Here is a 17,466-nt window from a genome sequence, read left to right on the forward strand (position 1 = left end):
ACCAACCTAAACTCATCATGGTCTCCATGGAAATTGTGGACCAACCCAAACTCATCACAGTCACCATGGAAACTTAATGGGAAAATTGGAGGAATCCAAGACCAAGGGTTTGGTCTGGCTCTGTCAGTAATCAGCTGTGCAAACCTCAAGTGGCTGCACCCTCTCTGGATTTCTGGGTTTGTTTTTTCCAAAAATAGCAGAGTGGAACCAAATGATCTGGACATCCTTTTCAATTCTGAAATTTCATGGTTCTGCATAAGTAATCAAACGTAGCAACCAAGAGTCAAGAAGGGCGGCGAGGCAGCAGATGTGAACAGAGGGCTTTTCTGTAGGAAGCACCCAGAGGCACAGGCTGGGAAAAGTGCTGCCTTGCACTCTCATAGGGAACAGAGCCAGGTTAAGAGGTGAAGGAGACAGAGACAGCACAGCGGTGACAGCCTGGCCAGCCTGGGTGCCACTTGGCAGCAAGTCCAGGGTAGCTTCAGGCTTCAGGCAGGCGACTTGTCACTGCCAGTGCAGATGAGCACATGTGGCCTCCCTGCATGTTACTGTGAGATGCAACCGGCCAGCCTGAGTGCTCTGCTTGTTCAGTGGCCACCACCACTGCCAAGGGCAGAGGGCAGAGGGTTTCCCCCAGAGGGCTGTGGTGGGGAGATGGGCCGTGGGGAGGAGCAGCACTGCTAAGACCAGAGGGACCCCTCCTCGCTCAGGTGGGAGCAGAAGGGTGGACATCCAAGACGGAGGGGGCACGCAATGTGGAGGAGGACAGCTGTCAGCCCCGCCATCCTCACACAGCAGTTCCTCAGCGGTGCCGTCAGCGCCATCCCAGCTGCTCCCACTGCCGCTGAAGTGACCTGGCCACCTGAGGGAGCGAGGTCCTCCCAACCAGCTCTACTTGCCTCCTCCGTCTTCCTCTCTGTCTCTATCTCTCTCTTCCATTCCCCCATCTCCAGGTCTCTCTGTCTCTGTCTTGGTCCGTCTCCCCCTGAGACAGAGGCCCATCCTCAGCAGGGTGGGCCTTGCCATCTGGGTCACCCGGCTGCCGACAGAAGCCTCAGGATCTCTGGAGCCATCTGGACATGACCCAGGCTGCCCCCCCCCCTCCGCACCCCATTCACGAACAAGGACACGTGGGGTGGAAGCGTGGCCAGGGGAGGGACAGCCACGCTGTCCGGGAGAGGCCATCCTCTGGGCTGTGTGAGGAAGGCTGGCTGGAGTTCCAGCCTCCCCGACTCCGGCATCATGAGTGGTGGCCAGCCACCAGCACCTGTGAGAGCAGGCCAAACCCAGAGCCGCCACACAAGGGCCCAGGAGACTGACCCTGGGCCCAAAGCCTCGCTACAACTGTGCACGGAGGCCTGCAGCACTCGGCCCCGAGACCCGCGGCGCTCAGTCTGCCAGTGCCAGCCTATGCAAAGCAGAGAGCCCCACCCCGGCCAGAACGTGAGCAGGGGCCTCCCCTGAGTGGCCAGCTGCGTGCCCAAGGCCGTGTGCCCATCTGTCCTGCACGCCCAGGAGGCTCCGTGGAGACTGCGGAGCCCTGCGGCAGCCGCTCCTCTCACCTCTGCCCCGCCTCACCCCCTGTGGGGCACCTGACGCTGCAGCCCTGTGCCCCATCCCCTCTCGAGACTCACCGGCTCCTTCAGACCTCGGTTGGCCTGAAGCTCTGTGAGGCAGAGAGCCCTGCAGCCCAGAACCGTCTGCCTACCCCACTGCCTCCTGGAGGGAGCACAGAGCTGGTTTGTCTTCACAGCCCAGGCCTGCGGCACCAGGCCCTCGGAAACAGCGCTGCAAGGATTTGCCAAACCTGAAAGAAGGCCTCAGAGACTCGTGCACAGCTGTGATCTCAGTAGCACTGTTCCCGAGAGCAAAAAGGCAGAGGCCACTAGGTATCCACGTCCAGGGAAAGAACAGACGGTGTGGCTCACACTTACACAGAGCATCCCGCAGCCGGGGGAAGGAAGGACCTCACCACGCTACAGAGTTCACAGGGACTGAGCGCTGCGCGGGAAGCTCAGAGCCTCCGCAGACGGACCGTGGTGGTGGCTGCATCCCGCAGTGTGCCTGATGCCTCTGAGCTGTGCGCCTAAGAACAGCCAGGAAGGTAAATCATACGAGACGTGGCTTTTGCCACATTCTCCTTACAGTAAGTTAACGAGTGAATGGGAAGCCGATTGAGAGAGCTGCCGCCTCCACTCTAGGAGCCTGGAGATGAACCTTCAGTGACTCCTCAGCAAAGGAGCCCTCTGGCCACCAAATCCAAAAGGAGTTGCTGGAGACCAGGCCCCCAGGCGCTGCCCCCCAGACCAGGCAGGCCACACCGGCCCACAGGGGCAGAGGTCTCCGACATCACTGGAAAATTCACGGGAACGAGCCACCCGATGGAAGAGCTCATTGACCGCAGGGCAGGTTTCCTATTACAATAGGATAGTTTCTTAAGGTAGGAAACTCGGTTCTGTAAATGGTGGGATTTTAAAGACTTACTGTGGCAATTTCTTGGCAAAGGGATTTTTGGCCAGGCTCACAAACAGGAAGTGAAGAGGCCGTCTCCAACTGCCCAGCAGGATAGCGGGGAGACGCTGTGGGAGAGGACCTCGTGTGGCCAGGCAGTGGCCACTGCCCAGAGCAGAACAGGCACTGTCCCCAGGGCTCCAGCTTCAGGTGTTTCTACCCAGAGGAACCATTTCAGCAACACTCAGGGCTATTTTTCAAAAACCAAAAAGTAATAATTTCTGCAAACCCAGCCCGGATCACCTTTAATTAGTGCGCTGCAGCCAGGGCTATTTAAGAACGAAGCCAGCACAGCAGCTGACAAACCCTAATGAGCAGCAGTGCACACTGCAGACGAGCGGATAATGAAGGCAATTTATCTGAAAATTAATACGTGATTAAGAATGGCAGCCGTGCAGAAGTACTGACACTAAAGAAAGGCCGGACGTGTGACCAGGAGCCGGAGGACACGGCTGTCCTTCCCCAGTAGCTGTGACGGTGACCTGACCAGCATCAGAGGGGACCCTCAGGATCAGACCAGCACAGCAGCAGAACTGGGACTTTATGCGTGTCTGCTCTGGACACCTCCAAGGCACAGCATGCGGCGGTGGCCTTCTGATGGGGCAGTGACATGTGCCCACCCAGCCCAGTAAGTATGACCATGCAGACATGCGCCCACTGGCTCCAGGGTGCCCACACAGACACATGTCCCCCCATAGCTAGGCCCTATTTTACTTGCAGAGAAGGGAATTATGAAAGCCAACCCGCTTTGCTGTTCAGACCGTCCATGCATTCTGACAGAGCCCTGGCCATTGGGTTCCTAGCAAGCTCTGGGCTGTCAAACACAGACACTAGGTCCAGCGCATGTACCCTGCTGGGGGCTGTGCCCATAGAGCCACAGACACTTGGGAACGACAGTCGGGGCACAGCCACAGTCACAGTGGAGGCAGGGGTCACACGCAGGGCTAGCGAGTTGGCACCTGCTGCACATAGCCACCCCCTACCCACACACACATGCCCACGGGTGTTCTCACCCTGAAAACAGCCCCGGTGGGTGAGTTTTCCCAAACTATTCCAATAAACAGCCTTCACTCTTCAGATATAACCTGAAAAAATTCCACATGCAAAACTGGGGCCCGTAAGTCAGGACTAGAAGCGACATGGGTGGACTGACCCTGCTCGGGCTCCCAGGGGACCTCAGGCCCGAGTGGAAGGTCCCCATGGATTGCATGTCCCCGGGAGCCCGCAGAGCTGTGAAGGTCAGCTGAGCTGTGAGCTGGTTTAATTGGCCTTCTGAAAATGATTCTCTAGCCTTGCTACAATCGGGGTGTGACTTTTTCTCTCTTCCTCTCTTCCCATCCCCACTCTGCTTCTCCCTACAAAGAAGTCAGATGACATCTGTCCCCTGATACTCAGAGTTCTGACCAGAGGCGGAGCAGCGGGAAATGGCACATTCTCTGGCAGGGTGCATGTGTGCAGCAAAACCCAGTGTGCACAGGCAGCCGTGCAGTCATGTCTGCAATGAACATAGCACATGTGTGCACGCCCATGCACACGCATGCAGAGCGTTATCAGGAGAAGCTGCAGCACAGACGTAAGCTGTCAATCCTGACACCACATCTCTCTGCAGCTTGGAGATAATGAGGAGTCTCCATAGCAACCCTGGAGCAAACACCCACATCGCCCCGTTTTCCTGAACACCCAGTGTAGCTGCATCTCCATCCCCCAGAACACAGGCTGTTGGAGGGCAGGAAATCGTGGGGTGGCTCTTTGTCATCTGACTTGTGTCCAGCTGTGCCCCTCCTGGAATCCACTGCCACGTTCAGCCTGAATTTCATCTTAGCTGAAGGCTGCCCAGAGGTCCAAAGCTGCTGTCATTCTACTGCGTTCTGTTTCCAGAGCCGCTGTGCATGGAAATGAACCTTGGGAGTCACTGAAAAACACACAGGGAAAGCCGGGAGGGCGTGCACGGTGAGGCGGTTCCTGCACTGGACCCAGCTGCTTCTGTTGCTGGGACTGCTGTGCCTGGACAGCTCTGCCCCTCACACTGAGGACTTGCCACAGCTTTGGGGCCACAGGATGAGCACAGCAGACCTCACTGAGCTTGCGGGGAGCCCCTGAAGTACAGAGCCAGGCCCACGAGGGCACAGCTTATACCTGAGGCTGCAGGGAGGTCTCGGACTGACTCCTCACCTATGTGCGGTGTCCCGTGCCCACAGCCCACGGAGCCATCCTGACAGCACATGGAGCCAATCCTGACAGCACATGGAGCCAATCCTGACACAGCACAAGGCAGTCGAGACCCAAGGTGGAAGGTCAGTCCCCGCGTTTCCCTCTGTGCAGCGCTGGTGGGACAGTCTGATCCCACTGCTGAGGCCTCCAGGTGCAGACACACCCAACAGTGACTGAGTTCCAAGGATGCTGATTCCAAGGCCACCCCAGAGCACAAAAGAAAAACCAGACCCCATGCCCTAAATAGACAAAAATAAGCCTAAGAAAAAATCGAGGTGATCAGGGACAGCACACAGTGCTGAGTGGCTCACGACTCCCCAGCCGCACTCCCTTGGGGGCACCTCATGCAGCCTGGCCCCCAAGGGCCCTCTTGGGCCGGCCTCCTGGACCCCTCCCTTTGATTTTTCTCTGCTTTCATACAACTTGCACTCATGGTAAGTGCTGAAAAATATCATTAACCACTGAGCCCAAAGGAAAGGATCTGGGTGGCTGTCACTGGGCTGTCGCTGGGCACTGTCCAGGAGCCTCGCCGGGGGTGCTCCCCTGCATCTGCCGCTCAGATCCTGACCTGACGGCTTCTCACTGGACGCCTGCGGGAAACTGAGGACGGCACCATCTGGAAAGGCGCACTAGTGTCGCCATGCACAGAGCCAGCAGGAAGCAGCAGCCCTTCCTCACCACCCAAAGCCACTGCTGGGTCCCAACTACCCCGGCCGTGGCCCGGCCTGCCCCAGATGACATGGAGACGACTCTGAAACACATTTTGCCATGAGCCGCTCTTGCTCTTGCTAAAAGGTCAAAGGCCTTTCTATTCCACCTAAGTATGGATACCACTCACTTAACAGCATAGCTCAGCATGTTCTAAACACACAACCTCCAGCAAGTCAAACTAAGGTGGCTCCAGAGGCCAAAAGGCCATGTCTGCAAAACACAAGAGATATCAAGAGTTCCTTTGCTTAACCTCTTTGGAGGAAAATATATACTAGTTACCATGGGAGCAGGTCTCCCTTCGGCACAGATACTTGCTTGCGTGGGGTCTGCAGGTGGTGGTTTTCTAGTGAGTTTGTGTGGTTTACCCATCTTTGAAATGAAGAACTGTACTGCAGCATAGTGGACTGCCAACGCGGGAGCATGAGGAGCTTCAGGATGCAGAAACACACAAATAAGACGTAACTGTGTGAGCCAGGAAGTGGCACCCCTTGCCTGGCACAGCCCAGGCCTGCTTCTGGATAAACGCCTCAAAAAAGGTAAAAACCAACCTCATTCAATTCAAAGAATGAATGTGAGTGTACAGAGAGCTGAACCAAGGGCTTTACGAAAAGTCACGGTTAGGATCACTTCTAAAAACACTCAAGAACTGGCTACAGTCATGGCGAAGGCCACGTTTGTTTGTATAGTGCACTTACAGACCTCGCCTATTTAGCAAACATCCACAAATCCTCTCTTCTGGACTTCAAGCTATACTCCTGCTCCACAGGCTTCTGAGCCTCTGGTCAACTCCCAGCTGGCCCCAGTCCACATGTCCCCTTCAGACCAGACAGGGTGAGCACTGTGTGATTCCTACAGGAAGGACGATGTCCATGCTCAGCTGGAAGTAGTTCCTGAAGAGCTGAGACCATCAGCCTTGTGTCTCTCAGAGAAAACTGAGATGGGAGGTAGAGCAAGGGTGAGTGAACAATAGGAAGCCACAGAGCAAGAACAGAGCAACCAGGCAGGAGGACAGCTCTGTCAAACAGCAGGAAACCAAAAGATGAAGGCACCCTGAGTCCCCACGACTCCAAGAGTGTGTCTGAGGGGCAAAAGTAGCCAAGAGAGTCAGGTACGTCTGCCTCCATCCCCAAGCACAACCGTTTGATGCGGTACAGGGCCAACAGTTGCTTCAGGATGGAGCAATCATGCAAATCATATCATAATTACAACAAAGTAGGAAATAACAAGGACTTAAAGGCCACGGTACAATCTTCTCCAGGACAAGAGGCCATCGTGCCCCTGTAGTTGCCAATTTAAAATGTAGAGCTCTCCCAATGCATGCATTCTTGCTTTCTTATTAATTGCATGGAATCAAACTTTAAATGTCCTACACAGATTCCAAGAAATATTTTCAAAACTTAACCAGCTGGAGTGTCCAGACATCAACATGACCTTCAAAAGCTGAGACAGCACTGAGTGAAGTCAGCAGAATGGAACAAAAGGAAAGGAGGCACAGGTGAATGTCCAGGCACCGGCAGAGCTCAGCTGTCACCCAGGGTGAGTGCACAGAGGCCCAGGAGTGCGGGCAGGGCGGTTCACAGGCCTGTGCTAAACTGAGCCTCAGAAAGAGACGCAGAGGCCAGAGTGGGGGCCAGTGTGGTTTACTGACTTCCACACAGAATCATGAAATGATATCTCCGACGCCTTCAACACCCTTTTCCTGGTGAGGTGACTGTCGTCCAGCAGGTGTGGGGACACTGAAAAGCTTTTTTTGCATCCTTGCTGTGAAAAGCTCCATGTTGTGGACTGTTACCTTCCACTTAGAACGTTCTCAGAGAACAGAACTTTTTATTGGGAACATAAATAACTATGCAGCTAAAGAGATCACAGCAGACAACTTCCTGTTCCACCATCTCGTTCAGCATCACGGACCCGTGCAGCACACCGGCCTCACTGTCCACACAGCAGTATTTGCTGTCACCCCTTAGGAAGAGGGCGTGGTCAACTGTTCGCTTGTCAGATACTTTCCAAAACATGCAGACCATTGGCGCTGAGGCTCTGTGAAGCCTGGAAATCAAAAGGACTTCTCAAGAAGCTCTGTCTCTCCTGGGTAAAAACACCTGAGACAAACACCACTGGGAACAAGCAACCAAGCTTCCAAGACTGGCTACGGAAACTACTCAGTCAGCCCTGCCAGAGGCGAGGACGCGGCTTCAAGGCTTTCCTACTCACCTTGGAAAGCTGAGCACTGACCTACACCAGGAGGGGAGGCAGCGGCATCTCTACACGCAGGGAGCTCTGAGAGGCAAATGTCACAGTGCAAGCACAGGAGGAGGGTTTTGTTCAAACAAATGCAGGCACTACACAGTGACACCCAACTTCAGAGGCCAGAATAAGCCAGAGGGATGTGTGTGGGGAAAATGAACATTCATTTATCTGAAATCACAAACAAGCTCCGCACACAGGTCTTAGTCACTTTTCTCACCACTGAGACACAGCACCCAACACTCATCACTTGAAGAGGAGAGGTTCATTTTGGTTCCCAGTTTGTAGAGGTTTCAGTCCATATGCAGTGGTTCCAAGCTAGGGCCACATGGCAGAGGGGCTGGTGGTGAGAAGCTGCTCACCCCACGGTGTGCAGGAAGCAGAGAGTGCAGGGAGGAGCAGTGGAAGGAGATAAACCCTTTCTGGCCACACCCCTAGTGACCGTCTCCTTGACCAGGTTCCACCTCCTAACAGCACGCTTAGCTGTAAACCCACAGGAGGGGAAATCCACCAGTGAGCATCACTTGCCCATGATCCAATCACCTCCCAAAGCACCCCCCCAACCCCGTGAGCACGTGAGGCTTTGGGGGCATCCAGTTCTAAACCATAACAAGACACAGTAGGACCTGCAGGAATGTTTCAAATAGATGTAATTGTCTGAAAGCATTCATTTTACTCATGAATGTGCATTTTTATAAAACGCACCAAAAGCACAAATACCGAGGTACTAATTTCCAGAACACATAATCACAAGTAGGAGGGCCACCCACATGTCAGACATTATATTATGGTTTGTGTCTGGGTGTCCTCCCAAAGCCACATGCAGTCATGGGGCAGGATTTTAGAGTTTATGATGGATCCATGATCCAATGTTGGAATTATGGATGTGAGTGCTACACCTGCCCTGGAGCAGGTAGTTTGCATACAGTGTAAGAGAGAGAAAGAGACTGCTTGCCCCGCCTCCCTTTTGCTCTGGTTGCTTTTGCTGTCTTCAGCTGCCATGAACTGTTGCCCTCTGCCATGTGCCACTCTGCCTTGGAGCCAGCTAAGTAGGACTGAAACTTCAACAAACTGTAAGCTAAATAAACCTTTCCTTCCTTTATTCTTGGCATCAGGTATTTTGTCTCAGCAACAACAGAAAAGTAACCAAGACATGTTAATGAGCAATTCTGCTATGACCAGCCAGCCTCAGAACCCCCCAGACCCATCCCTCAGTGTGAGCCCCTCTGGGGCAGCACCAAGCTGCATGCCTTGGTGTTTATTTCTATTACTCTTACTTTGCTGTAAGACAAATGCCACGTATGGCCATTGCTCTATACACACATTCAGTGCCCGAAATGTACAGCTATCACACAGCCATGCATTTAGTTTAAAATTAACAGGGAAAATGGCATCCTGGCATAAAAGCTTGAGGTAAGCACTTAGCTGTATCTAGCCTCCCGCTTGACCTCCTGCGCTGATGCTCCCGACTTTCCCTCCGGATTGTCCCCTACAGACCCCAGCTCCTGGGTTTCTCCTTTCCCGGAGCCTCAGCAGCTCCCAGACAGAGACATTCAAATCTGCACAACTGGACCCAGTGCTACTCCTGCAAAGGGAGTGACCTCAGCAACAGGGAAGGGAGGCCCATTCCACGGTACACAGACCAGATGTGGGTGACTCTGGGTCCTTTTGTTACATGATTAATAGACTTTATGTTTTAGAACAGTTCTATGTTTACAGAAAATCGAGAGGAAAGCACAGAGTTCCCACGTGCCATGCTGTGGCACACACAGCATCCCCATCACCAACACCCTAGCATGGCATGCATCACCCACAGTCCATGGTTGACATGGGGTCACCACTGATGTTGGACATCCTGTGGGTCTGGACAAACACATGGTGATGTGTCCACAGCACACACCAGGGAGCATCTACTGCCTTGAAAACCAGTGCTCTCCACCACTCTCCTCCCCCACAGCCCTCCCCTCTCCGGAATGGAACACTCGCAGGCCTTTCGGATCAGCTTCTTCACTCAGGAGTGTGAACTCCCATTTTTGGTGTATCTTTTCAAGCTCACAGCTAGTTTCTTTTTAGTGTCCAATGACGCTCCCTCGTCTGGATGTACCACCACTAAATTATCCCTTCACCCCATGAAGGATGTCTTGCTTACTTCCAGCTTTTGTACTTATAAAAACTTATTTTTAAGTTTGACTTATTGCTTGGTTTTTCACTTATTAAACAAACGTGAGCAGCAGTATTGTGGTCACAGTGGTGAGCATGCAGCATGGAGACCATGGAGTCTGGATCATGCTGTTACCGGGGAAACATGTTGTCAATGGCCAGTGCTGGTCTTTGCTTTCTACTGTCTCTGAGACCTGGCGCAGGAGACCGTGATGGGGCAGGAGTGACTGCTACCTGCACAGAGTTTGAGAGCTGCTGTCTCAGACACTTGGCCTTCGTGTCCTCTACAGAGCATGGGGCCAGGTGTACCTCCCTCAGGAGAAATCTTTTTCTTTTTTAGGCAGGGTCTCACCATATAGTCCAGGCTGGGCTTGAACTCACTTTTGTAGCCCAGGCTGGCCTCAGACTCATGGCAGTCCTCCTGCCTCAGCCTCCTGAGTGCTAGGATTACAGACATGGCCATCATGCCTGGAGAGAATTCTGGATAATATTATAGAATGGCTCACAGAACTTAGGTAACAGGTCACTTACGCTCACCGGTTTATTACACAGGAATGTCAGGGAGAGATGCATAGGGAAAGGTATTGAGGTGTGGCCTGGGGGTATGTGTTGCAGGTGAGGCATCCCTGCCTTCTTCGCACACCACCATCCTGGCACTGTGAGTCCACCAGCCCAGAAGTTCACTGAACCTCATCCCTAGGTTTGTCTATGCCTACGCCATTGGGTAGGCAGGGCTAATTACAGCCCTTGCTGGTGGCTCTGAGGCTGGCCCTTTCCTGAGGCTTGCAGGGGCCCAGCCACTGGTCGTCTTGTTAGTGTACAGAGATGCCTGCTACTCCACAGATCCCAAGGCACTTAGGAGCTTAGGAGCTTAGGTGCTGTCCGCTGGGAGGGACATGCATCTCTTACTAAACCACAGTCAGAGCCTACAGAACTTCTCTCCGGACCTCCAGTTCCCAGGGGCAAGCCCAGCCTGGAGGAGTGCCTCTCCCAGAGGTTGAGCTCAAACCAGGACTGCATTCAACAGTGAAAGAGGCCTGGAACCCAGAGGAGGAAGAAACAGCTACACCAGTACCCAGATGTGGGGGCAGCTGAGCTGGGACACTGGCAAGCAGAAGGGAAAGGAGAGTCCGGGCGGGGTGGAGGAGACAATATGGGCCAGAGAAGGGGACATGGCCAGGGCCTCACCACCTTCCAGTGAAGAAAAGAGGATGCAGCAAACGCCCACTTCACCAACAGTTTCCTATGCCAGTGCTGCACAATGGCGCACACAGACATGGACACATTGTTAACCACGTGGCATAGAAACTCTGCTGCAAAATCCTAGTACTGTAGATTTGCATGCTAAGGAACAAGTTCATCATCAGAAAGGAGGCACATGGGGCTCTTGCACTGCCCTGGTCCTCGACGATTCTCTGGCCGCTGAAGAATGAAAACATCACCCCACGGCTCCCCTCCGGTGGACAGAAGTGTTAGGTTCACAGCAACCACCCAGGAGAGAACACAGCCAGCCTGAATTTGGCGTTTTAGAAGGGACCTCCTAGAGTAACTGCAAAGGGAGTCTGAGTCCAGTTTACTGAGCTGGGCCTTTGGAAGATCGGGTTAGGGTTAGTGGGATGGGGCTAAGTGGTGTGAGGCAAAGGGGATCATGAGACCGGGGGAGTGAGAACAGCTGAGTATGTGGCCACACCAACGGTTATGTTCTGCTGTGGGTGTGCTAGGACCTAGCAGGCGGGGCAGGTATGCCACGTCCTAGCCGAGCCAGCATTCTTCCCCAGGCTCCTGAGGCTGGAAATGGCCATTCTGGGAACTCGGGTGGCTGGGGCGGAGAGATGGGGGTCAGACCTATCCAAAGGAGCTCCAGGGGAGGAGGCCTGACCTTGGCTGGGCTTCTGGGTGTGCAGCCACAGCAGCTGCCTGGCCTCAGTGTGTCCCTCCTCACCACGGTGCAGAAGCACCTGTCCCCGAGGCGGGCGAGGAGAGTGCACCAGACACATGAAGTGCCCTGCGTGGCCAGGAGCAGGGAGACGGCCCCCAGGAGCTCCCAGCACCTGGAGACCCCTCATCACACTCGCTGATTTGGGCTGAAAAGGACAGGGCAGGAAGGGGGCAGTCGAGCACTTGGCAACCATGGGTGCTCGCCAGCTTTTCCTCCCTGTGGTGGCCATGTGCCTGGGGAAACGACTGCAGGGAGGGAGGGGTTATTTTGGGTCACGTTTCAGAGGGTCCAGTCTGCGGCCAGCTGGCACCACTGCTTTTAGGCTGGAGCTGAGGATGAATGCAGTGGTTCTTCAGTTTATGAACTTAATTTGTTTTACGGTTTGGGGGGAGATGGCTGGATTTGTGCTTGTGTGGGGAAGACGGCCGTGATCATGGCCATCACCCAGTGAGGAGCAGTGGACAGAAACCAACTTTTGCCAAACGCTTTTATTTGCAAGTTGAATTGTTTGCAAACAGAAGCATTCGTGAACTGAGAGATCACGGTAATCATGGCAAAGGATGAGGTGAAGGAAGCCACGCACCCCACGGTGAGCAGCAAGCAGAGAGGAAAAGCGAGGGGAAAGGGCTGGGGCCGGGTATAGTCCTCCGGGCATCCGCCCTGGGCCCACTCCCTGCAACGCCGCCCATCGACACTTTGCCCTCTAATGGAGTGGGAGGCCTTGTGACCCGGTGACCTTTCCAAAGCCCCACTCTCCACAGCAGCGGCTTTCCGGGGGTGTCCCGGGTCCACAGCATCACCCCACCCACAGCCGTTAGTGCCACCTACACAGCCCTCCCTCCTGGGCCCAGTGACTTCTTCCTTCCACCAAAACCCTCAGAATCCTACAGACACCCGGGAAACTAAAGCCTGCACTCATACATTTCAAAAGGTCAAGTGTACTCAGCACACTCACCAACCAGCACCACAAGAAAATTAAAGTTCAGCAGGCTCCTCAAACATCGTGGTGGGTGTGCGGCCCCGGCCTCCCCAGGAGCGGCTGCAGGAAACCGCCTGCGGCAACCACATAAATGATGCAGAAAGGGCTCCCAGCGTGAGTGGAGACATCTGCAGCACGGACTCCAAGCCCAGCGCCTCCCTCGGATGACCCCAGGCCCTGCCCGGCTGCCCGCTGCGCCCAGGGCTGCAGGCAGGTTTCTTGGGTGAATTTGTATCTTGGAACTGAAATTCTTCAGATGTCATTCTCAGATACAGTTTCTGGTTTCTCAAAGCAATTTCTCGGGGCTTGTGGGCTGATTCTTCCACAGGGTGCCATTACGCTAACATTATGACCCGGTTACCTGCCCCCGTGGAGTCAGGACAGGGACAGGAAAGTCTCGAGGCAGGGCCTCAGTGAAACCGGGCATCTGGAGAAGGACAGCTACTCAGGAAGGCTCCGGCCGACGTGCGCACCCACCGGCCCTGGCCTGGCTCCGTGGAGCGCAGGCTCAGTGCTGCAGGGGGCATCAGGACAGTGTGGCTTGAGCCAGGGCCAGGCAGACCCCCTGTCACAGCCTGAGAGCCGGGAGCCCGGATAGAACCCCAAAGAGCGCAGAGGCCCCCCCAGAGCTGACGTCCATTTTCCCATCCTCACTTTGTATCCTCAAAGCACAGAAGGAGGAAAAGACAGAAATGTCAGTCAGGCAAAGGGAGAAGCACTCTATCACCTCAGGGCTGGGGCAGAAAAATAAATATCAAAGCATCTAGTTCCCAGGCCAGGTGGAGAGGACCTCAGAAAACGGCACAGATGGCTGGGATGACAGGGGCTACTGGGCTACCTGGCTCGCATTGGCCAGCTGAGGCCTGCAGCGTCACAGCCCTGCCCAGCGTCCAGAACAACAGATTCATCCCCGCTTGCAACCCACGACCAACCAGAGAAAGCCGCATCTGCCCCACCGAGGCATGCCCGAGGCTCTGCCTCCAGTGAGCAGCTTCCCACATCCCTGAGAGGCCCTGATGTCCCTGTGCCTCAATCCAGAGCCTAACCCTAAGCAGTTGATCCCTGACTCCAGCGGGGGAGTAAATGATGGCCTCTGTTCCCCTGAGGGTCTTCTTTCATTCCCCGCCTGGGTAGCTGAGGGACCCTCCTCTGCAGGCAGGCGGCTGCAGTTCCAGAAGGCGGCCACTAGATGGCATGAGGGACAGTCCTGGCAGTCTGAGGGACAGATACCAGCACCTGGGACCAAGAGCCAGGAGCTGCAGGAGGGCTGGTGTGGGAAATCCAGCCTCCCCTTTCATAAATTTCACCCCAGGCCCAGAGACCCGGAGGCAGAACCACGGTGACACTAGGCAGGGACTGCTTCCACAGCTGCCAGTGGCTCTGAGGGGCCTAGGAGAGCACCGTGGGGCCTTGTGGGCACCTGCAGCCCAGCGTGGCCTCCGCTGTCCTCGGGACTGAGCTGGCTGGATTCCCCACAGAGGAAGAAGCCGAAGGCCTGTCCAGGACAGCCAGGACACACACAGTCACACGCAGCCAGTGGGGACGTGGCCCAGGGCCCCTCCCTGAGGGGAGGTTGGCCGCCAGGGCTGGCTCCCGCCCTCACACAAAGCTTTGGGGCACTTTTACCCCCGAAGGACTGGAGCAGAGCAGAAGAGTGTCGGGAAAACGACTGCTACATGTGGATTTTTCAGACATGCAAAATGAGCCTCTCTTGCTGCTGGCACCAAGCACCAGACACATGTGTGTTGAGCGAGGAGAGACGGGTCTGGGTTTGTGGTGTCAGAAGTTTCAGTGCATCACGTGGGTGGGCACCAAGGGGAGAGCGGTGTGGTGGAAGTGCCTGGCACAGAGCAACACGCTCAGCTCGCACTGCGGCACCCAGGGGCCAGAGAGAAGGAAGTGGGGGAGAGGTGCACATTTCTACATCGGGACCGCGGTGACCACCTCCAGCCGCACCCGGGCTCTCACAGCAGCTCAGCTCCAGAGACCCATAACCCAGTTACCAAAAGCCCTGCCTCTGGCTCACGGCGGGCAGTCCAGACACAAACCACAAAACTCTGCCCCAGGCCTCCTCCCAAAGATCCCTGTGTGCCTCTATGCAAAATTCATTTAGTCCATCTCTGAGGGTCACCAGAGTTTTAACAGTTCCTGCACTGCTCAAAAACCTGAGAGAAAAATCTCTACATCACCGCGACAAAATCACAGCCATAAAAAATCAATGAGATCACTTTACAATCGCTCCTGCCAATTTCTGAGGCTCAGAGACATTTGACATTAGGACTTCGCAGAGTCTAGCCGATGCCAATCAGATGAAGACAATGGTAAGCCTTAGTCCCTGATCTCTGGTTTCAATTTAGACAAAGTAGAAGTGCTGGGGCTCAGTCAGCACCTGTGAGACAGTCAAACTCTTCCCACAATAAAGACAGTGATGGGGCCACAGCTTTGGAGCTCCAGGAAGTAGGAGCCTCAGCCCGCACGTTGCTGACCCCTCACAGCTCCACGCCCTGTTCCTAGCACTCAGGACTTGGGCTGCAGATGAATGCAGTGAGGGACAGCTCCAGCTGAGGCTGCAGAGGGTCAGGCGAGTGAGGAGGCCAGTTCTGCCCCGTCGCCATCCATCCCTGCTTGCTCTGCCCAACAGCAAACACAGCTCCGAGGACGGTGCATGGTGCACCAGGCAGAGAGAGGCCAAGTGCCAGTCAGAGGGGAGGAAACACGGGGCCGGAACGGCAGCCGGCAGCCAAAGTCAAGCTCTGCCAGAGAGTGGACTCCAGGCCAGAGCACCGGGGTGCCAGGCCTGAGGTTCACGCAAAGAAACAGACACATCTGTGACATCAGAAGAGAGCAGCAGATTCTCCCACATCAAAGCCCAGCGTGACAGAGACGGCACACTTTCCCTCCCAACCAGCATCCCACACCCACACCCATGTCTTCTCTCTCTCTCTGCAGGATTACACCCTGGAGGTACCAGGGAGGAGGCATCTCCAGGCACCTGCACACTGTCCAGAGTCTGTGACCCCTTGGAACGATGGGGGGGGCGGAGCCCAGCAGACCTGGCACGAGGTGGGCATTGCACACAGTGCTGCGCGCGTGGGCATGGTGCGCTGTGCGGCACCTCCTACAGGCGGGGAGGAAAAGTAGAGATGACCCAGAAGCATCTGGGGAAGCTGCCCCCCACAGGTGTCCCAGCCCGAGCTGCTGCCTGCAATTGGAGTGCGGGATCCTTCACGAGGACACAGTGGTCCTCAGAGGACACCCAGGACAGGACTTGAGGCCTTTTCCAGCCCAGTCCCCACAAACATGCTGTTTTTGCTCAGGAGCAAACTATAAACGGCCCCAGGCAAAGACCACTCCTGTCCAAGGCCCCACTGGGAGAACTGCCACCCCTGCTTTGCAGGCTTGGGCTGCGGAGCTATGGCCCCGCGGGCCGCCTGGCCAAGGTCCAGCTCCTCCTCATCACTTCTCAAGTCTGGAATTCAAGGTGTGGGTGCTGATCCTCTGCCACCGACCACCTCTGCGACCGCTGCAGACGGGCAGGTCCACAGCATCTCCCCGAGCTGCGGCTCCGGGCAGTTGTCAGGGCAGGCTGCCCATTCTCTTCAGACCAACCCTCCACACACAGTCAGCTCCCCCCATCCTAGTGGGTGCAGGGCTACAGCAGCCTTGGGGACACCTGGGGACCCCGCCAGCCCCTCCTTGGGCCAGCTGGGCGTGTGCCCATGGGAGCTGGAATCCTGCCACAGCCACTTGCTGGCCAGGGGCTCTGACGAGCTCCCGAGCTCCCGTGCGTTGTGCTGCCACCACCTCTCACCCGCCTGCCCCCCCGGCCCCCAGTGGCTGAGTCCGTCCAGAGCACCCTTCAGACTCCAGCTGGGAGATGGCCTGGCGTGGCCTCTGCTCTGGGCGCCTGCTCCAGCTGTTCTGTTCCTGCCACCGTCACCAGTGCCTCGGCAGAGACTTTATCAAATGATGGATTCCCTGACTGCAATGGAGAATATGTCACAAACCCGGACAAAGTCTGGGCAGCACAGGCCCTGGCAGCACCAGAGCTGGGGGGACCCTGGACAGCCTCACCCTCAGGGCCTGGCACCCATGCTCAAGACCAAATCCCCTGAGCCGCCCAGTCAGACGCCACCCCCGTCCAACAGGAGCCTGTGACACAGCGCAGAAGGGTGCCTGGCACGCTGCAGAGCCCAGGGGACAGGGTGAAGAGGGCCTCGAGCCTCAGAGGAAGGCACAGAGGGTGTGTGCGCCCCCTCCAACCCCTCCTCTTCAGACTCGGGCACCGCCAGACCCAGCAGCGAGGTCCCCGGTGTGACAGGAGAGACCCCGTTACGTTGCAGTGGCCTCTGGGGCCTTAGGTGTTGTACAGAGCACAAGCCGCATCATCAGAGGAGCGGGCTCCATGTTTTCTGCAGATTTTAAGCAATGGTAGCACCACCAGAGACCTCATAAAACGGTAATTTAACCACAGCTATGCGAACCGCACTGTGCATATTCTAATCTCAACAACCCAGAAAGATTAGCATGATCTTCCACTTCCTTTCCTGGCCAAATCCCAGGCAGATTAGAGCAGCCCTCTCAGGTGGACGTCAAGAGGCGTTTTCACAGGAGGAGGGCAGGGGTGAGGGGACCGGAGGACGGGGGTGGGGAGGAGAGGTCCAGCCTCAGCCACTGCACACCCTTCCCGCAGAGGTGCTGCCTTCATGCT

The 17,466-nt window shown here is 55.7% G+C and overlaps 1 protein-coding gene across 1 annotated transcript in view; it reads right to left on the reverse strand.

Annotated features, from left to right (window-relative positions):
- The window catches only part of Ptprn2 (protein tyrosine phosphatase, receptor type, N polypeptide 2), a 496,397-nt gene that overhangs the window by 400,724 nt on the left and 78,207 nt on the right, over positions 1 to 17,466 (reverse strand). The gene's annotated exons all lie outside the window — the stretch shown is intronic.

The sequence above is a fragment of the Chinchilla lanigera genome, unplaced genomic scaffold, assembly GCF_000276665.1.
Source record: "Chinchilla lanigera isolate Chin_1 unplaced genomic scaffold, ChiLan1.0 scaffold00178, whole genome shotgun sequence".
Lineage (NCBI taxonomy): Eukaryota > Metazoa > Chordata > Mammalia > Rodentia > Chinchillidae > Chinchilla > Chinchilla lanigera.